This window comes from Petromyzon marinus, chromosome 14 (assembly GCF_048934315.1).
Source record: "Petromyzon marinus isolate PM22_M1 ecotype Great Lakes invasive population chromosome 14, UKy_Petmar_22M1.pri1.0, whole genome shotgun sequence".
NCBI lineage: Eukaryota > Metazoa > Chordata > Hyperoartia > Petromyzontiformes > Petromyzontidae > Petromyzon > Petromyzon marinus.
In genome coordinates, this window is record NC_133680.1 from 12,779,011 (window position 1) to 12,794,607 (window position 15,597).

A 15,597-nucleotide genomic window follows, 5' to 3' on the forward strand; every position below is an offset into this window, starting at 1 on the left:
ACCTTCTGACTGGAACAACGTAGACAACATGACTGCTTCTTCTGCTGATTCACTGTCAGGATCACATTGCCAGTGAACTCAACACGTGCACCAAGCTCTCAAGGCTAATGGTTACTCCAACTACACAATCCGCAAAGCCATCACTCCAGTCATGAAGAAGGATCCTCTTGAGGAGCCATTGAAAACCATCACCTTACCCTACATTGCAGGGGTCACAAAAAAGGTCTACAAAATCATGAATAAACACAAGATCCAGGTCCGATTCAACACAGTACATAAAATCCGTGATCTGGTTCCATCTGTAAAAGATGTGGTTCCAGACATACAGTACCCGGGCGTTTACAAACTAAATTGCCCCTGTGGTAGCAGCTACATTAGAGAAACCAAACGACATATCTCAAACCGCATCCGTGAACATAAAGCAGACTTGAAACACGGTAGGATGAACTCCTCTGCCGTGGCAGATCACTGTTATTATTCAGTGGGCTCACATGACGCTGACTTCTCCAAGACGGAGGTTCTTTGTAAGCCATCTGGCTACCACAAGAGATTCGTTCATGAGGCCATCCACATATACAAGCACAGAGAGAATTTCAACCGAGAAGATGGATTCTGGCTTAGTAACCATTGGAAAGATATTGTAAACCATTTCGGTTCTTAATTGACTGTATTTTACGGTGACTTTAACACCGCAGCCCTTTCGCTGGCACTGCCTCTTAATACCTCTCACACCACGGTCAATGGTATGGTTTATAACATGTAGTACAATAATTAATAGTATAACATTGTAATTGTAATTGCATAGTGAATATACAGCAGTGTGGTATATAGTTGGGTTCATAGAATGAGACATAGTTTAATGTCACAAGTCTAATATTTTATATTCTAAAGTATAGGGTAGTGTAAAGTAACGCATTGTATGATTCAAAGGTGAAATTTGTCTATGGATATGATATTATACCATGTAGTTTAGATTGGCAGGTATAATATTGTATTATATAGTAGTCCAGTTTATAGCATAGTCATAAGGCAACTCAGGACACAACAGCGCACCTTGGCTGTTGCACTTGCCCCTTTTCTTTTTTCTTTTCTCCTCTCTGCCTGTGTTCCCAGCCCCCTCCCTCCTCCTCTCTGGAGGTGATGCTGGTAACATGTAAATTCATATTTTAACTCTGCCCACACAGCTTAATAGATGCGGTCCATGCATGACAGCGTTCATTCAAGCTCTGTCTTCCGGACAGACCTGTCTCTTCACCTGAAGAAGGCCACTTGCGTTGTGGCCGAAACGTCATGAGAAATTGTATTGTTTTATTTTATTCTTTTATTCCTATTCTACGTGACTTTACCGAAAGAACCAAGAAGATGAATCCTTGCAGTCACGAAAGCTTTAAATCGAAAAATATCAAGAAAGTTGCACATTGTTTGGATTTAAATGAAACGTCGGTGACCGAGCTGGCTGGGTGCGCACACCTAATCAGCTCTGTGTGAGAGTATGCGCATACGAATGTGTGTGTAGACGTGTGTGTATGTAGAGTGTGTGTGTGTGTGTTTAGAGTGTGTGTGTGTAGAGTGTGTGTGTAGAGTGTGTGTGTGTAGACGTGTGTGTGTAGACGTGTGTGTGTAGACGTGTGTGTGTGTAGAGTGTTTATAGAGTGTGTGTGTGTAGAGTGTGTGTTGTGTATGTGTGTGTAGAGTGCAGAAGCCAGAGGACATCACACCGCACCGTCATAACCCTACCCCTAACCCCCAAGCGCATGAACTGAGAGACACACGCACCTTTGAGACCCCCAGAAATCCCATAAACACCCCTCGTGGCTTAACTGTAATGCGTGGGGTGGCAGGAGGTGTGAGTTTGTGATTGAGTGCAGAGAGAGGTGGTGATGCCAGGGCTATGGGAGGGGATCTTGCTCTTGTGCTTTGTCGTGTTTGTCCTCTAAATTTGATGTTTTGTTCCTTTCATTGTAAAATTATATGGCAGTCAATTTGTTTCTCAGCCCGCAAGCGTGCGGAGTAAATGGGGGGAAAGCGACGATCGCTTAGCGAGTGTTCGCTTAACGAGCAATCCCCGCGGAACGCGAGACGCGCCCACAATTTGAAATTAAGAGAGATGATTTGGCCGCGACGGTGACGTTTGTTGTGTGCCTGTGTGATTTGAGGTGATGTGAAAGCTCGCGGAGCAAGAAGGGAACGACTGCCGTCTCTCCCAACTCCTCAGCCTTGCTCAGTTGTCCGAATGCGAAGGGAAATGTGTTGGACTTATTTCGCGCCGTACGTGGTGGCCAACCGGAGGGCCTTCAACGTGACTTTGGTTATAGCAGCTTCAGGAAAACCCCTCCCTCAATCACTCGCGTAAATGTATCTCTCGATACAGCGCATGGTCTGGAAATCCCCCCTGACCGTAACGCAACACAATAAACACAGCTCGGCATCCACCAGGCCTGGCACACACTCACACACATTCACACACTCACACACATTCACACATGCTCGCTCGCTCACGGCTTGGCTTCCCCTGCTAGGCACGTCCGTGGAAGTGAAACCAGGTACGTTTCCACTTTTAACTTGTTTCGTTTTCGCAAACCGCTTTATTAAACGTCTCTCTCTTTTCTTGCGCATGATTTGGTATCACATTTTAAAAAAATATATATATTGAATTTGAGTGTGACGTTTTATAATCCCGCGCTGGGTTTTGTTTGTTGCTAAAATATGCGCCGAGTAAAGTTGCGCATTACTCCTTGTTCTTCAGTCAAGTCACGAAGGTAGAAAAATAATAAAATAAAACAAAAAATAATATAGCACGACGTTTCTATCGCAACACAAGCGGTCGTCCTCCGGCGGAAAAAAACAATCCAGCAGTGGAACTGCTGAGCCAGCGAGAGAGCTGTTACAACAAGAGGCTATAGATGTGGCGAAGGGCAAGCCGGCGGGGTCTGAGCTGGAAAGGAATTCCATCCCCGGACGCAAGCACGTCAGTTGTGTTAATGGGGGAGATTAGGGGGAGAGACATTAGGGAGAGAGATTAGCACGAAATGAGCTTCCGTTGACGCATAAGAGCATGGTCCCCGCATATGCGCACAACAGCAGTGTTAATGGGAGATTACCACTATGTTGATGGGAGAGATTAGGGGGATTGGCAAGTTCATGTCATGTCTATGTGTAACACAAGCTGCTGCGCTGCCAACTGCGTTGTGCGAGGCAAGCGCGTCCACGCAAGAGAACCACCGCAACGGTGGTCGCACCAGTGAGATACACAGCCCATCACACAGCCAGAACCATCGATACATCGAGGCTAAGGGAGCAGAGGTGGCCATGTTAGTGAGACCCCAGCCCGTTAATGCAGAGGCACCTAACAGGGCAATGCAACTCAGAGAGTCGGAGATAACAGCCAAACGGCAGGGAAGAGTGGAAGCACCACAGCAAGTTACGACTCTTCTTGGTTAATAACGTCCTTCCAATGATTGCTCAGCTTATACCAATCTTCTCGGTTGAAATTGTCTCTGTGTTGACATATCTGGATGGCTTCATGGACAAATCTTTGATGGTAGCCCGAAGGTTTGCAGAGTACTTTGGTCTCGGGAAAAACAATATCAAGAAATTTAGATTTAAAGCTTTCGTGACTGCAAGGATTCATCTTCTTTGGTTCTTTCGGTAAAGTCACGTAGAATGAGAATAAAATAATAAATTGATAAAATAAAATAACACAATAAAATTCTCACGACGTTTCGGCCACAACACAAGCGGCCTTCATCAGGTGAAGGGACGAGACTGTCTGGAGGCCGCTTGTGTTGTGGCCGAAACGTCGTGAGAATTTTATTGTGTTATTTTATTTGATCAATTTATTATTTTATTCCCATTCTACGTGACTTTACCGAAAGAACCAAAGAAGAATATCAAGAAAGTTGCGCATTTTTTGGATATAAATGAAACGTCGGTGACCGAGCTGGTTGGGTGCGCACACCCAATCAGCTCTGTGTGAGAGTATGCGCATACGAGTGTGTGTGTGTTGACGTGTGTGTAGACGAGTGTGTGAGTGTGTGTGTAGAGTGTGTGTGTGTGTGCAGAGTGTGTGTAGAGAGTGTGTGTGTAGAGTGTGTGTAGAGTGTGTGTGTAGATGTGTGTGTGTGTAGACGAGTGTGTGTGTGTGTGTGTAGAGTGTGTGTGTGTAGAGTGTGTGTAGTGTGTGTGTGTAGAGAGTGTGTGTGTAGAGTGTGTGTGTGTAGAGTGTGTGTGTGTAAAGTGTGTGTAGAGTTTTAGAGTGTGTGTGTGTAGAGTGTGTGTGTAGAGTGTGTGTGTGTGTAGAGTGTGTGTGTAGAGTGTTTATAGAGTGTGTGTGTGTGTGTAGAGTGCAGGAGCCAGAGGACATCACACCGCACCGTCATAACCCTACCCCTAACCCCCAGGCGCATGAACTGAGAGACACACACACCTTTGAGACCCCCAGAGATCCCATAAACACCCCTCGTGGCTTAACTGTAATGCGTGGGGTGGCAGGAGGTGTGAGTGTGTGATTGAGTGGAGAGAGAGGTGGTGATGCCAGGGCTATACGAGGGGATCTTGCTCTTGTGCTTTGTCGTGTTTGTCCTCTAAATTTGATGTTTAATTCCTTTCATTGTAAAATTATATGGCAGTCAATTTGTTTCTCAGCCCGCAAGCGTGCGGAGTAAATGGGGGGAAAGCGACGATCGCTTAGCGAGTGTTCGCTTAACGAGCAATCCCCGCGGAACGCGAGACGCGCCCGTTAAAGCGAGACGTGCCCGCAATTTGAAATTAAGAGAGATGATTTGGCCGCGACGGTGACGTTTGTTGTGTGCCTGTGTGTGATTTGAGGTGATGTGAAAGCTCGCGGAGCAAGAAGGGAACGACTGCCGTCTCTCCCAACTCCTCAGCCTTGCTCAGTTGTCCGAAAGCGACGGGAAATGTGTTGGACTTATTTCGCGCCGTACGTGGTGGCCAACCGGAGGGCCTTCAACGTGACTTTGGTTATAGCAGCTTCAGGAAAACCCCTCCCTCAATCACTCGCGTAAATGTATCTCTCGATACAGCGCATGGTCTGGAAATCCCCCCTGACCATAACGCAACACAATAAACACAGCTCGGCATCCACCAGGCCTGGCACACACTCACTCACACACATTCACACACTCACACACAATCACACACATGCTCGCTCGCTCACGGCTTGGCTTCCCCTGCTAGGCACGTCCGTGGAAGTGAAACCAGGTACGTTTCCACTTTTAACTTGTTTCGTTTTCGCAAACCGCATGATTTGGTATCACATTTTTTTTTTTAAACATATATTGAATTTGAGTGTGACGTTTTATAATCCCGCGCTGGGTTTTGTTTGTTGCTAAAATATGCGCCGAGTAAAGTTGCGCATTACTCCTTGGTTTTTCAGTCAAGTCACGTAGGTAGAAAAATAATAAAATAAAACAAAATCATATATCAGGACGTTTAAATCGCAACACAAGCGGTCGTCCTCAGGCGGAAAAAAACAATCCAGCAGTGCAACTGCTGAACCAGCGAGAGAGCTGTTACAACAAGAGGCTATAGATGTGGCGAAAGGCAAGCCGGCGGGGTCTGAGCTGGAAAGGAATTCCATCCCCGGACGCAAGCACGTCAGTTGTGTTAATGGGGGAGATTAGGGAGAGAGAGATTAGGGAGAGAGATTAGCACGAAATGAGCTTCCGTTGCCGCATAACAGCATCGTCCCCGCATATGCGCACAACAACAGTGTTAATGGGAGATTAGCGCTACGTTGATGGGAGAGATTAGGGGGATTGGCAAGTTCATGTCATGTCTATGTGTAACACAAGCTGCAGCGCTGCCAACTGCGCTGTGCAAGGCAAGCGCGTCCACGCAAGAGAACCACCGCAACGGTGGTCGCGCCAGTGAGACACACAGCCCATCACACAGCCAGAACCATCGATACATCGAGGCTAAGGGAGCAGAGGTGGCCATGTTAGTGAGACCCCAGCCCGTTAATGCAGAGGCACCTAACAGGGCAATGCAACTCAGAGAGTCGGAGATAACAGCCAAACGGCAGGGAAGAATGGAAGCACCACAGCAAGTTACGACTCTTCTTGGTTAATAACGTCCTTCCAATGATTGCTCAGCTTATACCAATCTTCTCGGTTGAAATTGTCTCTGTGTTGACATATCTGGATGGCTTCATGGACAAATCTTTGATGGTAGCCCGAAGGTTTGCAGAGTACTTTGGTCTCGGGAAAAACAATATCAAGAAATTTCGATTTAAAGCTTTCGTGACTGCAAGGATTCATCTTCTTTGGTTCTTTCGGTAAAGTCACGTAGAATGAGAATAAAATAATAAATTGATAAAATAAAATAACACAATAAAATTCTCACGACGTTTCGGCCACAACACAAGCGGCCTTCATCAGGTGAAGGGACGAGACTGTCTGGAGGCCGCTTGTGTTGTGGCCGAAACGTCGTGAGAATTTTATTGTGTTATTTTATTTGATCAATTTATTATTTTATTCCCATTCTACGTGACTTTACCGAAAGAACCAAAGAAGAATATCAAGAAAGTTGCGCATTTTTTGGATATAAATGAAACGTCGGTGACCGAGCTGGTTGGGTGCGCACACCCAATCAGCTCTGTGTGAGAGTATGCGCATACGAGTGTGTGTGTGTTGACGTGTGTGTAGACGAGTGTGTGAGTGTGTGTGTAGAGTGTGTGTGTGTGTGTAGAGTGTGTGTAGAGAGTGTGTGTGTAGAGTGTGTGTAGAGTGTGTGTGTAGATGTGTGTGTGTGTAGACGAGTGTGTGTGTGTGTAGAGTGTGTGTGTGTAGAGTGTGTGTAGCGTGTGTGTGTAGAGAGTGTGTGTGTAGAGTGTGTGTAGAGTGTGTGTAAAGTGTGTGTAGAGTTTTAGAGTGTGTGTGTGTAGAGTGTGTGTGTAGAGTGTGTGTGTGTGTGTAGAGTGTGTGTGTAGAGTGTTTATAGAGTGTGTGTGTGTGTAGAGTGCAGGAGCCAGAGGACATCACACCGCACCGTCATAACCCTACCCCTAACCCCCAGGCGCATGAACTGAGAGACACACACACCTTTGAGACCCCCAGAGATCCCATAAACACCCCTCGTGGCTTAACTGTAATGCGTGGGGTGGCAGGAGGTGTGAGTGTGTGATTGAGTGGAGAGAGAGGTGGTGATGCCAGGGCTATGCGAGGGGATCTTGCTCTTGTGCTTTGTCGTGTTTGTCCTCTAAATTTGATGTTTTGTTCCTTTCATTGTAAAATTATATGGCAGTCAATTTGTTTCTCAGCCCGCAAGCGTGCGGAGTAAATGGGGGGAAAGCGACGATCGCTTAGCGAGTGTTCGCTCAACGAGCAATCCCCGCGGAACGCGAGACGCGCCCGTTAAAGCGAGACGTGCCCACAATTTGAATATAAGAGAGATGATTTGGCCGCAACGGTGACGTTTGTTGTGTGCCTGCGTGATTTGAGGTGATGTGAAAGCTCGCGGAGCAAGAAGGGAACGACTGCCGCCTCTCCCAACTCCTCAGCCTTGCTCAGTTTTTCGAATGCGACGGGAAATGTGTTGGACTTATTTCGCGCCGTACGTGGTGGCCAACCGGGGGGCCTTCAACGTGACTTTGGTTATAGCAGCTTCAGGAAAACCCCTCCCTCAATCACTCGCGTAAATGTATCTCTCGATACAGCGCATGGTCTGGAAATCCCCCCTGACCGTAACGCAACACAATAAACACAGCTCGGCATCCACCAGGCCTGGCACACACTCACATTCACACACTCACACACATTCACACACACGCTCGCTCGCTCACGGCTTGGCTTCCCCTGCTCGGCACGTCCGTGGAAGTGAAACCAGGTACGTTTCCACTTTTAACTTGTTTCGTTTTCGCAAACCGCTTTATTAAACGTCTCTCTCTTCTTGCGCATGATTTGGTATCACATTTAAAAAAAAAACATATATTGAATTTGAGTGTGACGTTTTAGAATCCCGCGCTGGGTTTTGTTTGTTGCTAAAATATGCGCCGAGTAAAGTTGCGCATTACTCCTTGGTTCTTCAGTCAAGTCACGTAGGTAGAAAAATAATAAAATAAAACAAAAAATAATATAGCACGACGTTTCTATCGCAACACAAGCGGTCGTCCTCAGGCGGAAAAAAACAATCCAGCAGTGGAACTGCTGAGCCAGCGAGAGAGCTGTTACAACAAGAGGCTATAGATGTGGCGAAGGGCAAGCCGGCGGGGTCTGAGCTGGAAAGGAATTCCATCCCCGGACGCAAACACGTCAGTTGTGTTAATGGGGGAGATTGGGGAGAGAGACATTAGGGAGAGAGATTAGCACGAAATGAGCTTCCGTTGCCGCATAACAGCATCGTCCCCGCATATGCGCACAAGAGCAGTGTTAATGGGAGATTAGCACTATGTTGATGGGAGAGGTTAGGGGGATTGGCAAGTTCATGTCATGTCTATGTGTAACACAAGCTGCGGCGCTGCCAACTGCGTTGTGCGAGGCAAACGCGTCCACGCAAGAGAACCACAACAACGGTGGTCGCGCCAGTGAGATACACATCCCATCACACAGCCAGAGCCATCGATACATCGAGGCTAAGAGAGCAGAGGTGGCCATGTTCTTGAGACCCCAGCTCGTTATTGAAGAAGCACCTAACAGGGCAATGCAACTCAGAGAGTCGGAGATAACAGCCAAACGGCAGGGAGGAATGGAAGCAGCACAGCAAGTTACAACTTTGCTTGGTTAATAACGTCCTTCCAATGATTGCTCAGCTTATACCAATCTTCTCGGTTGAAATTGTCTCTGTGTTGACATATCTGGATGGTTTCATGGACAAATCTTTGATGGTAGCCCGAAGGTTTGCAGAGTACCTTGATCTCGGGAAAAACAATATCAAGAAAGTTGCGCATTGTTTGGATTAAAATGAAAACTCGGTGACGGAGCTGGTTGGGTGCGCACACCTAATCAGCTCTGTGTGAGAGTATGCACATACGAGTGTGTGTGTAGACGTGTGTGTGTGTAGAGTGTGTGTGTGTAGAGTGTGTGTGTGTAGAGTGTGTGTGTAAAGTGTGTGTGTGTAGACGAGTGTGTGTAGAGTGTGTGTGTGTAGAGTGTGTGTGTGTAGAGTGTGTGTGTGTAGAGTGTGTGCAGAGTGTGTGTGTGTAGAGTGTGTGTGTGTAGACGAGTGTGTGTGTAGAGTGTTTGTGTGTAGAGTGTCTGTGTGTGTGTAGAGTGTGTGTAGAGTGTGTGTGTGGAGTGTGTGTGTGTAGACGAGTGTGTGTGTAGAGTGTGTGTGTGTAGAGTGTGTGTGTAGAGTGTTTGTGTGTAGACGAGTGTGTGTAGAGGGTGTGTGTGTAGAGTGTGTGTGTAGAGTGTGTGCGTATAGAGTGTGTGTGTGTAGAGTGTGTGTGTGTAGAGTGTCTGTAGAGTGTGTGTAGACGAGTGTGTGTGTAGAGTGTGTGTGTAGAGTGTGTGTGTAGACGAGTGTGTGTAGAGTGTGTGTGTAGAGTGTGTGTGTGTAGACGAGTGTGTGTAGTGTGTAGAGTGTGTGTAGAGTGTGTGTAGAGTGTGTGTGTAGAGTGTGTGTGTAGAGTGTGTGTAGAGTGTGTGTGTGTAGAGTGTGTGTGTGTAGACGAGTGTGTGTAGAGTGTGTGTGTGTAGAGTGTGTGTGTGTAGTGTGTGTGTGTAGAGTGTGTGTGTGTGTAGAGTGTGTGTGTGTGTGTGTAGACGAGTGTGTGTGTAGAGTGTGTGTGTGTAGAGTGTGTGTAGAGTGTGTGTGTAGACGAGTGTGTGTGTAGAGTGTGTGTGTAGACGAGTGTGTGTGTAGAGTGTGTGTGTGTAGAGTGTGTGTGTAGACGAGTGTGTGTGTAGAGTGCGTGTGTGTAGAGTGCGTGTGTGTGTAGAGTGTGTGTGTGTAGAGTGTGTGTAGAGTGTGTGTGTGTGTGTAGAGTGTGTGTGTGTGTAGAGTGTGTGTGTGTAGAGTGTGTGTGTAGAGTGTGTGTGTGTGTAGAGTGTGTGTGTAGTGTGTGTGTAGAGTGTGTGTGTGTAGAGTGTGTGTAGAGTGTGTGTGTAGACGAGTGTGTGTGTGTAGAGTGTGTGTGTGTAGACGAGTGTGTGTAGACGAGTGTGTGTGTGTAGAGTGTGTGTGTAGAGTGTGTGTGTGTAGACGAGTGTGTGTGTAGAGTGCGTGTGTGTAGAGTGTGTGTGTGCAGAGTGTGTGTAGAGTGTGTGTGTGTAGAGTGTGTGTAGAGTGTGTGTGTGTAGAGTGTGTGTAGAGTGTGTGTGTGTAGAGTGCGTGTGTGTATGTTGTGTGTGTAGAGTGTGTGTGTGTAGACGAATGTGTGTAGAGTGTGTGTGTAGAGTGTGTGTAGAGTGTGTGTGTGGTGTGTGTGTGTAGAGTGTGTATAGAGTGTGTGTAGTGTGTGTGTAGCGTGTGTGTAGAGTGTGTGTGTGTAGCGTGTGTGTGTATAGAGTGTGTGTAGAGTGTGTGTGTAGACGAGTGTGTGTGTAGAGTGTGTGTCTGCAGAGTGTGTGTAGAGTGTGTGTGTGTAGCCGAGTGTGTGTGTAGAGTGTGTGTGTAGAGTGTGTGTGTAGAGTGTTTGTGTGTAGAGTGTGTGTAGAGTGTGTGTGTGTAGAGTGTGTGTGTGTAGAGTGTTTATAGAGTGTATGTGTGTAGAGTGTGTGTAGAGTGTGTGTGTGTAGAGTGTGTGTGTGTAGACGAGTGTGTGTGTAGTGTGTGTGTAGAGTGTGTGTAGAGTGTGTGTGTGTAGAGTGTGTGTGTGTGTAGAGTGTGTGTAGAGTGTGTGTAGAGTGTGTGTATAGAGTGTGTGTGTGTGTGTAGAGTGTGTGTGTGTAGACGAGTGTGTGTGTAGAGTGTTATTGAGTGTGTGTAGAGTGTGTGTGTGTAGACGAGTGTGTGTGTAGAGTGTGTGTGTGTAGAGTGTGTGTAGAGTGTGTGTGTGTAGAGTGTGTGTAGAGTGTGTGTGTGTAGAGTGTGTGTGTGTAGAGTGTGTGTGTGTAAAGTGTGTGTAGAGTGAGTGTGTGTAGAGTGTGTATGTGTAGAGTGTGTGTGTAAAGTGTGTGTAGGGTATGTGTGTGTAGAGTGTGTGTGTGTAGAGTGTGTGTAGAGTGTGTATGTGTAGAGTGTGTGTGTGTAGAGTATGTGTGTGTGTAGAGTGTGTGTAGAGTGTGTGTGTGTAGAGTGTGTGTAGACGAGTGTGTGTAGAGTGTGTGTGTAGAGTGTGTGTTTAGACGAGTGTGTGTGTGGAGTGGGTGTGTGTAGAGTGTGTGTAGAGTGTGTGTAGTGTGTGTGTGTAGAGTGTGTGTGTGTAGAGTGTGTGTGTGTAGAGAGTGTGTGTGTGTAGAGTGTGTGTAGAGTGTGTGTGTGTAGAGTGTGTGTGTGTAGAGTGTGTGCAGAGTGTGTGTTTGTAGAGGGTGTGTGTGTGTAGAGTGTGTGTGTAGAGTGTGTGTAGCGTGTGTGTAGCGTGTATATGTGTAGAGTGTGTGTAGAGTGTGTGTGTGTAGACGAGTGTGTGTGTAGAGTGTGTGTGTGTAGAGTGTGTATGTGTAGAGTGTGTGTGTGTAGACGTGTGTGTGTGTAGACGTGTGTGTTTGTAGACGTGTGTGTTTGTCGACGTGTGTGTGTGTAGACGAGTGCTTCTCGCTAACAGCACTTGCCCCCAACAGTCTGTTGCAGGCTATAGTCTGAATCTCTTTAATGTATATACACCGGTAGCAAGCGATGCCTGAAGCAGTATAGCAGCAGAGCAAGTAGGTGTCGTGGAGTCGCTGCAGCAGCAGGTGGGGACGCAGCCCAGCCGCAATTACAATGATGGGCGATCACAATCGTTGTGTTTCGTGGTCACCGTGACTTGCTTCAGTGGCCGTGGAAGTCGCGATGGGCCATTTTCCGCAGTTACAAAAGTTGATGTTATCCGTTTGCTTCCAACCGCAGATTTTGGAACGTTGCCCAACTTTTGTTCTCGGTTAGACGGGACACCAGGAAAGACATTGAGCAGCCCTTACGTCCCTTCCTACGACCCCTGGTTGGCACAAACCCTCGTCCAGGGCCCCGCCGAGCGAGGCGAATCGTGCCAGGCAACGCTGTGGCAGCCTTCACGCCATGGGGGTCCTTGGGGCCTCTTAGGAAACCTGCAAGAAGCGACAGATGAACGCGCGCGTGACTTTGCCGTCTGGTGGGTAGATGAGTGGCTGTTTAGGGATCTCCTTCAGCAGGCCACGGTGGCTAGGAGATGTTAACTACCTCACCTGGTATGCAGGAGGTCGTGGGTTTAAACACGACCACGACGCCTGTTGTATATTGTGCACTTTGCGTGTCTCACTCCCCGTGGTCTCGTGGGTTTTAGCCACGGGCCCGCTTTTCCCTCCACTTTTATAAACAAGCGTTTGGAGAACATATTTGGCTGCTATAAATGTCCACGTCAGAGAGCTCCTTAAATAAGCTATAATTTGTGGCCACGTCGCTTCTGAGAAAGAGCTTTAGATTATAGCTAGGTGGGTCTTGGTAAAATAAAAATAAACTGTTGTTTTGTTTAGTTCCGTGTCTAAATCACTGTGTGGCCTTAAAAGTGAAGGACAATTGGCGACATTTAGGGCAATGGTCCTTTGGTCATAACCCATAGAGAGAGGCCACAGAGACAGAGTGGATAAGCGTTGAAGACTGCACTTGTTTTCACCCATGGAGCCTGGTGAGCATTACATTCAACATTGGCATGTGGAAAGTTACCCTGATAGTGGCTATTGAGTAACAAACACACCCTTTAAAAAAACAAATGTTTCATTTCATACATTCATTTGGATTAAACGTTACATTTACATTTAAAAAAAGCTTCAGGGCGGGACTTGCAGCTTTCTGGGATTCAGGGTGACGATGACTTTGGCTTTGCTTCAACCCTTTCGGGATTCAGCCTGCCCGTGTATGATGTTGCAAGGCATTGTTGCCCATTATAGCCCCGGGTTCTTTAGGAACTCAGGACACAGGCCATCATATTCCGTTGCCTTGTTGAAATGTGTGGCCCTTGAGGGCTGCTGCTACTTATCTCGTTCGATCTGTTGCTCGTGATAGTTGGCTCAAGGTAATGATGACCTGTTTATCGCTTTTTGTTAAGATCATCCATTGGTGTTTTTAACAGAACAACATATGGGGAAGCCACAGCATCTTCTGTGATCATTGGCGGAATGCGCTCTGTGAATTTTAAGACACTTTGTTTCCGGAGGGGCTGCCAAACTTTTGGGCCAGAATAAATGAAGTCCACATCTGCAGTGACATCTTCCCAACGTTGTATTCGTCTTAGAGTTTAGGGGACTCCAATAGTGCGGTGCTCTTATCTTTGTCACCAGGTCTCATTGGACTCTTTCAAGAGTTGTCCTGTTTGTGGTTGCCAATATAGTGCATCTGGATTTGAATTAACTTATATTTCGCCTATATGGTGACATTAGTTGTTGGTTTAAGGTGATGCAAAAACGCGTATCAAGGTGGAGGTGCCACTGCGAGAAGGGGCTAAAGTCTCCTAACTGCTCAGCCAGCTTAGCTTCTCAAATATGACGAGATCAGGGGAATTCCAGGGGAACTTGGTTAGAGCAGCTTCAGTAAAAAAAGCCCCTTAAATATCGTGTTTGGTTACATTGGCACATGGTGTGGAAATCCCCTGACTGCAACGAAACAAAATAAATGCACCATACACCCCATGCACAGGGCTAGTGCTTTGCTTATTTACTGCACAATATTGAATACAGTATTACATGAAAATGTACAATATTTTTCTAATTTATGAGTTGACATTTTTTCCCCTTGGAACCGTAACACATGTTATACCACTGACTGTACGTTCGATCTCCGCTCACGGCCAACACCAATGACGATTATATAAACCGATCATGGCCCTCCCATTGCTCGACTCAGTACTTGTCCCAACAGTCTGTTAGGTATTATTGGTTCTTTCGGTGAAGTCACGTAGAAGGGAAACAATAAAATAATAAAATCTCTCATGGTAGCCAGATGGCTTTGCAAGCCATCTGGCTACCATGAGAGATTCGTTCATGAGGCTATCCACATATACAAACACAGAGACAATGTCAACTGAGAAGATGGATTCTGGCTTAGCAATCATTGGAAGGATTTGATAAACCATTTCGGGTCTTAATTGATTGTTCACGCTTACGGTGGCTTTCAGACCGCATCCATTATTTTCTTCTCCCCTCTCCTCTTTTCCGAACATAGATGGACTCGTCCATCTGAACAACTGTCAAATCGCACTCCGTGGTGCTAACATTAAAAATAACCGCCACTTTTTTCAAATTTTCTTGCTGTGGTTTTCACACCTGATGATGATTGCTTGTGTTGCAGTCGAAACGTCGTGAGAATTTTATTGTTTTATATTTTTATTATTTTATTGTTTCCCTTCTACGTGACTTTACCGAAAGAACCAATAATATGAATCCCTGCAGTCACGAAAGCTTTAAATCAAAAGTCTGTTAAGGCTCTACGGAGGATCTTTGTTTTTGCATACGAGTGTATGTATGTGTAAAGACATTGCGGAGCGATAGAGGGACAGTCTGGTTCCCCGGGACCATGGTTACTAATGGACGTGCTAAAGATGATTGATGGGACGAGCGTTGACAGGGTCACGTGAGGGGGAGCACGGGATCCAATAGCGGCAACGTGTAATAAGGGCGGAGATTGATGGAGCCAGGTGCGGCGAAGAGAATTCGAGAATCGGGGCGTGGCCGGACCGGGCGAGGCATAAGGGGCATGGCCGGACCGGGCGAGGTATAAGAGCCGGCGCGAACCGGACCTGGGGGCTGTTGGTGTGGGGGATCGCCGTCGTCGCCGCCGCCTTGGAACGGGTCGTCTCCATCGTCTTCGAATTGTCTTGAGACTAGAGGCTATGTTGTCTCAGAATAGAGTCGTATAACTTGCCAAGTGTATATAGTCACCCGTGGTTACTCGTTGAGTTGTCAGTGGACTTTATTCATAATAAATATACAGAAGGACAAGACGGTGTCTCTGAGAGCTACATTACATATGTATACGAGAGTATGTATATGAGTGTGGGGAGCGGTGGTGTAGTGGTTAGCTCGCGGTTAGCTACACCACTGCTGCAGCTGCGGTCGAGGGATGGCTCTGTTGGTCAACCATGTTATGTATGCTGATGAGCTGGTGGTTGCTGCTCACTCAAAGAAGGAGTTGGAGATACTGCTGCTGAACTAGGAGCATGCTACTCAGAGTTGGAGCCTTACCATTTAGCCCCACCAAAGCTATGTATCTGCCTGGGTATTTTGTATCATCCCATACTCCACCCCTCAACCTACCACAAGTGATGGGGCAGTTGTGGAGAAGTTTCCATACCTGGGCAGTGTGCTTCAGTGACGTGCGGTGAGGTCAATGGCTGGGGAGGCACTGGCTCGTGTCGGAGCCAGATTCACACACTGCGGGGGACGTGGCCTCACGGAGGGGGCGTGGCCTCACTGAGGGGGGCGTGTCTGACACGTCCCCCTCAGTGAGGCAGATGTGATAGCTGCCTCCCCTGGTGCTTTTTCATTGCAGTTTCATGACGAGACCAGCGAGCCTAAATATATTTAT

The 15,597-nt window shown here is 47.0% G+C and overlaps 1 protein-coding gene across 7 annotated transcripts in view; it reads left to right on the forward strand.

Annotated features, from left to right (window-relative positions):
• The first annotated feature begins 3,878 nt into the window (after positions 1–3,878).
• LOC116942311 (von Willebrand factor A domain-containing protein 5A-like) overlaps positions 3,879–15,597 on the forward strand; it is a 60,048-nt gene continuing 48,329 nt past the window's right edge. For 5 of the 7 annotated variants that reach the window (XM_076067100.1, XM_076067096.1, XM_076067101.1 and 2 more), the window contains exon 1: positions 7,454–7,845. The gene's annotated coding sequence lies outside the window, so the exon portion shown is untranslated. Of the gene's footprint in view, positions 5,221–7,453; positions 7,846–15,597 lie in introns of those variants that run through there. The other 2 variants (XM_076067097.1, XM_076067099.1) reach the window with 1 other exon arrangement.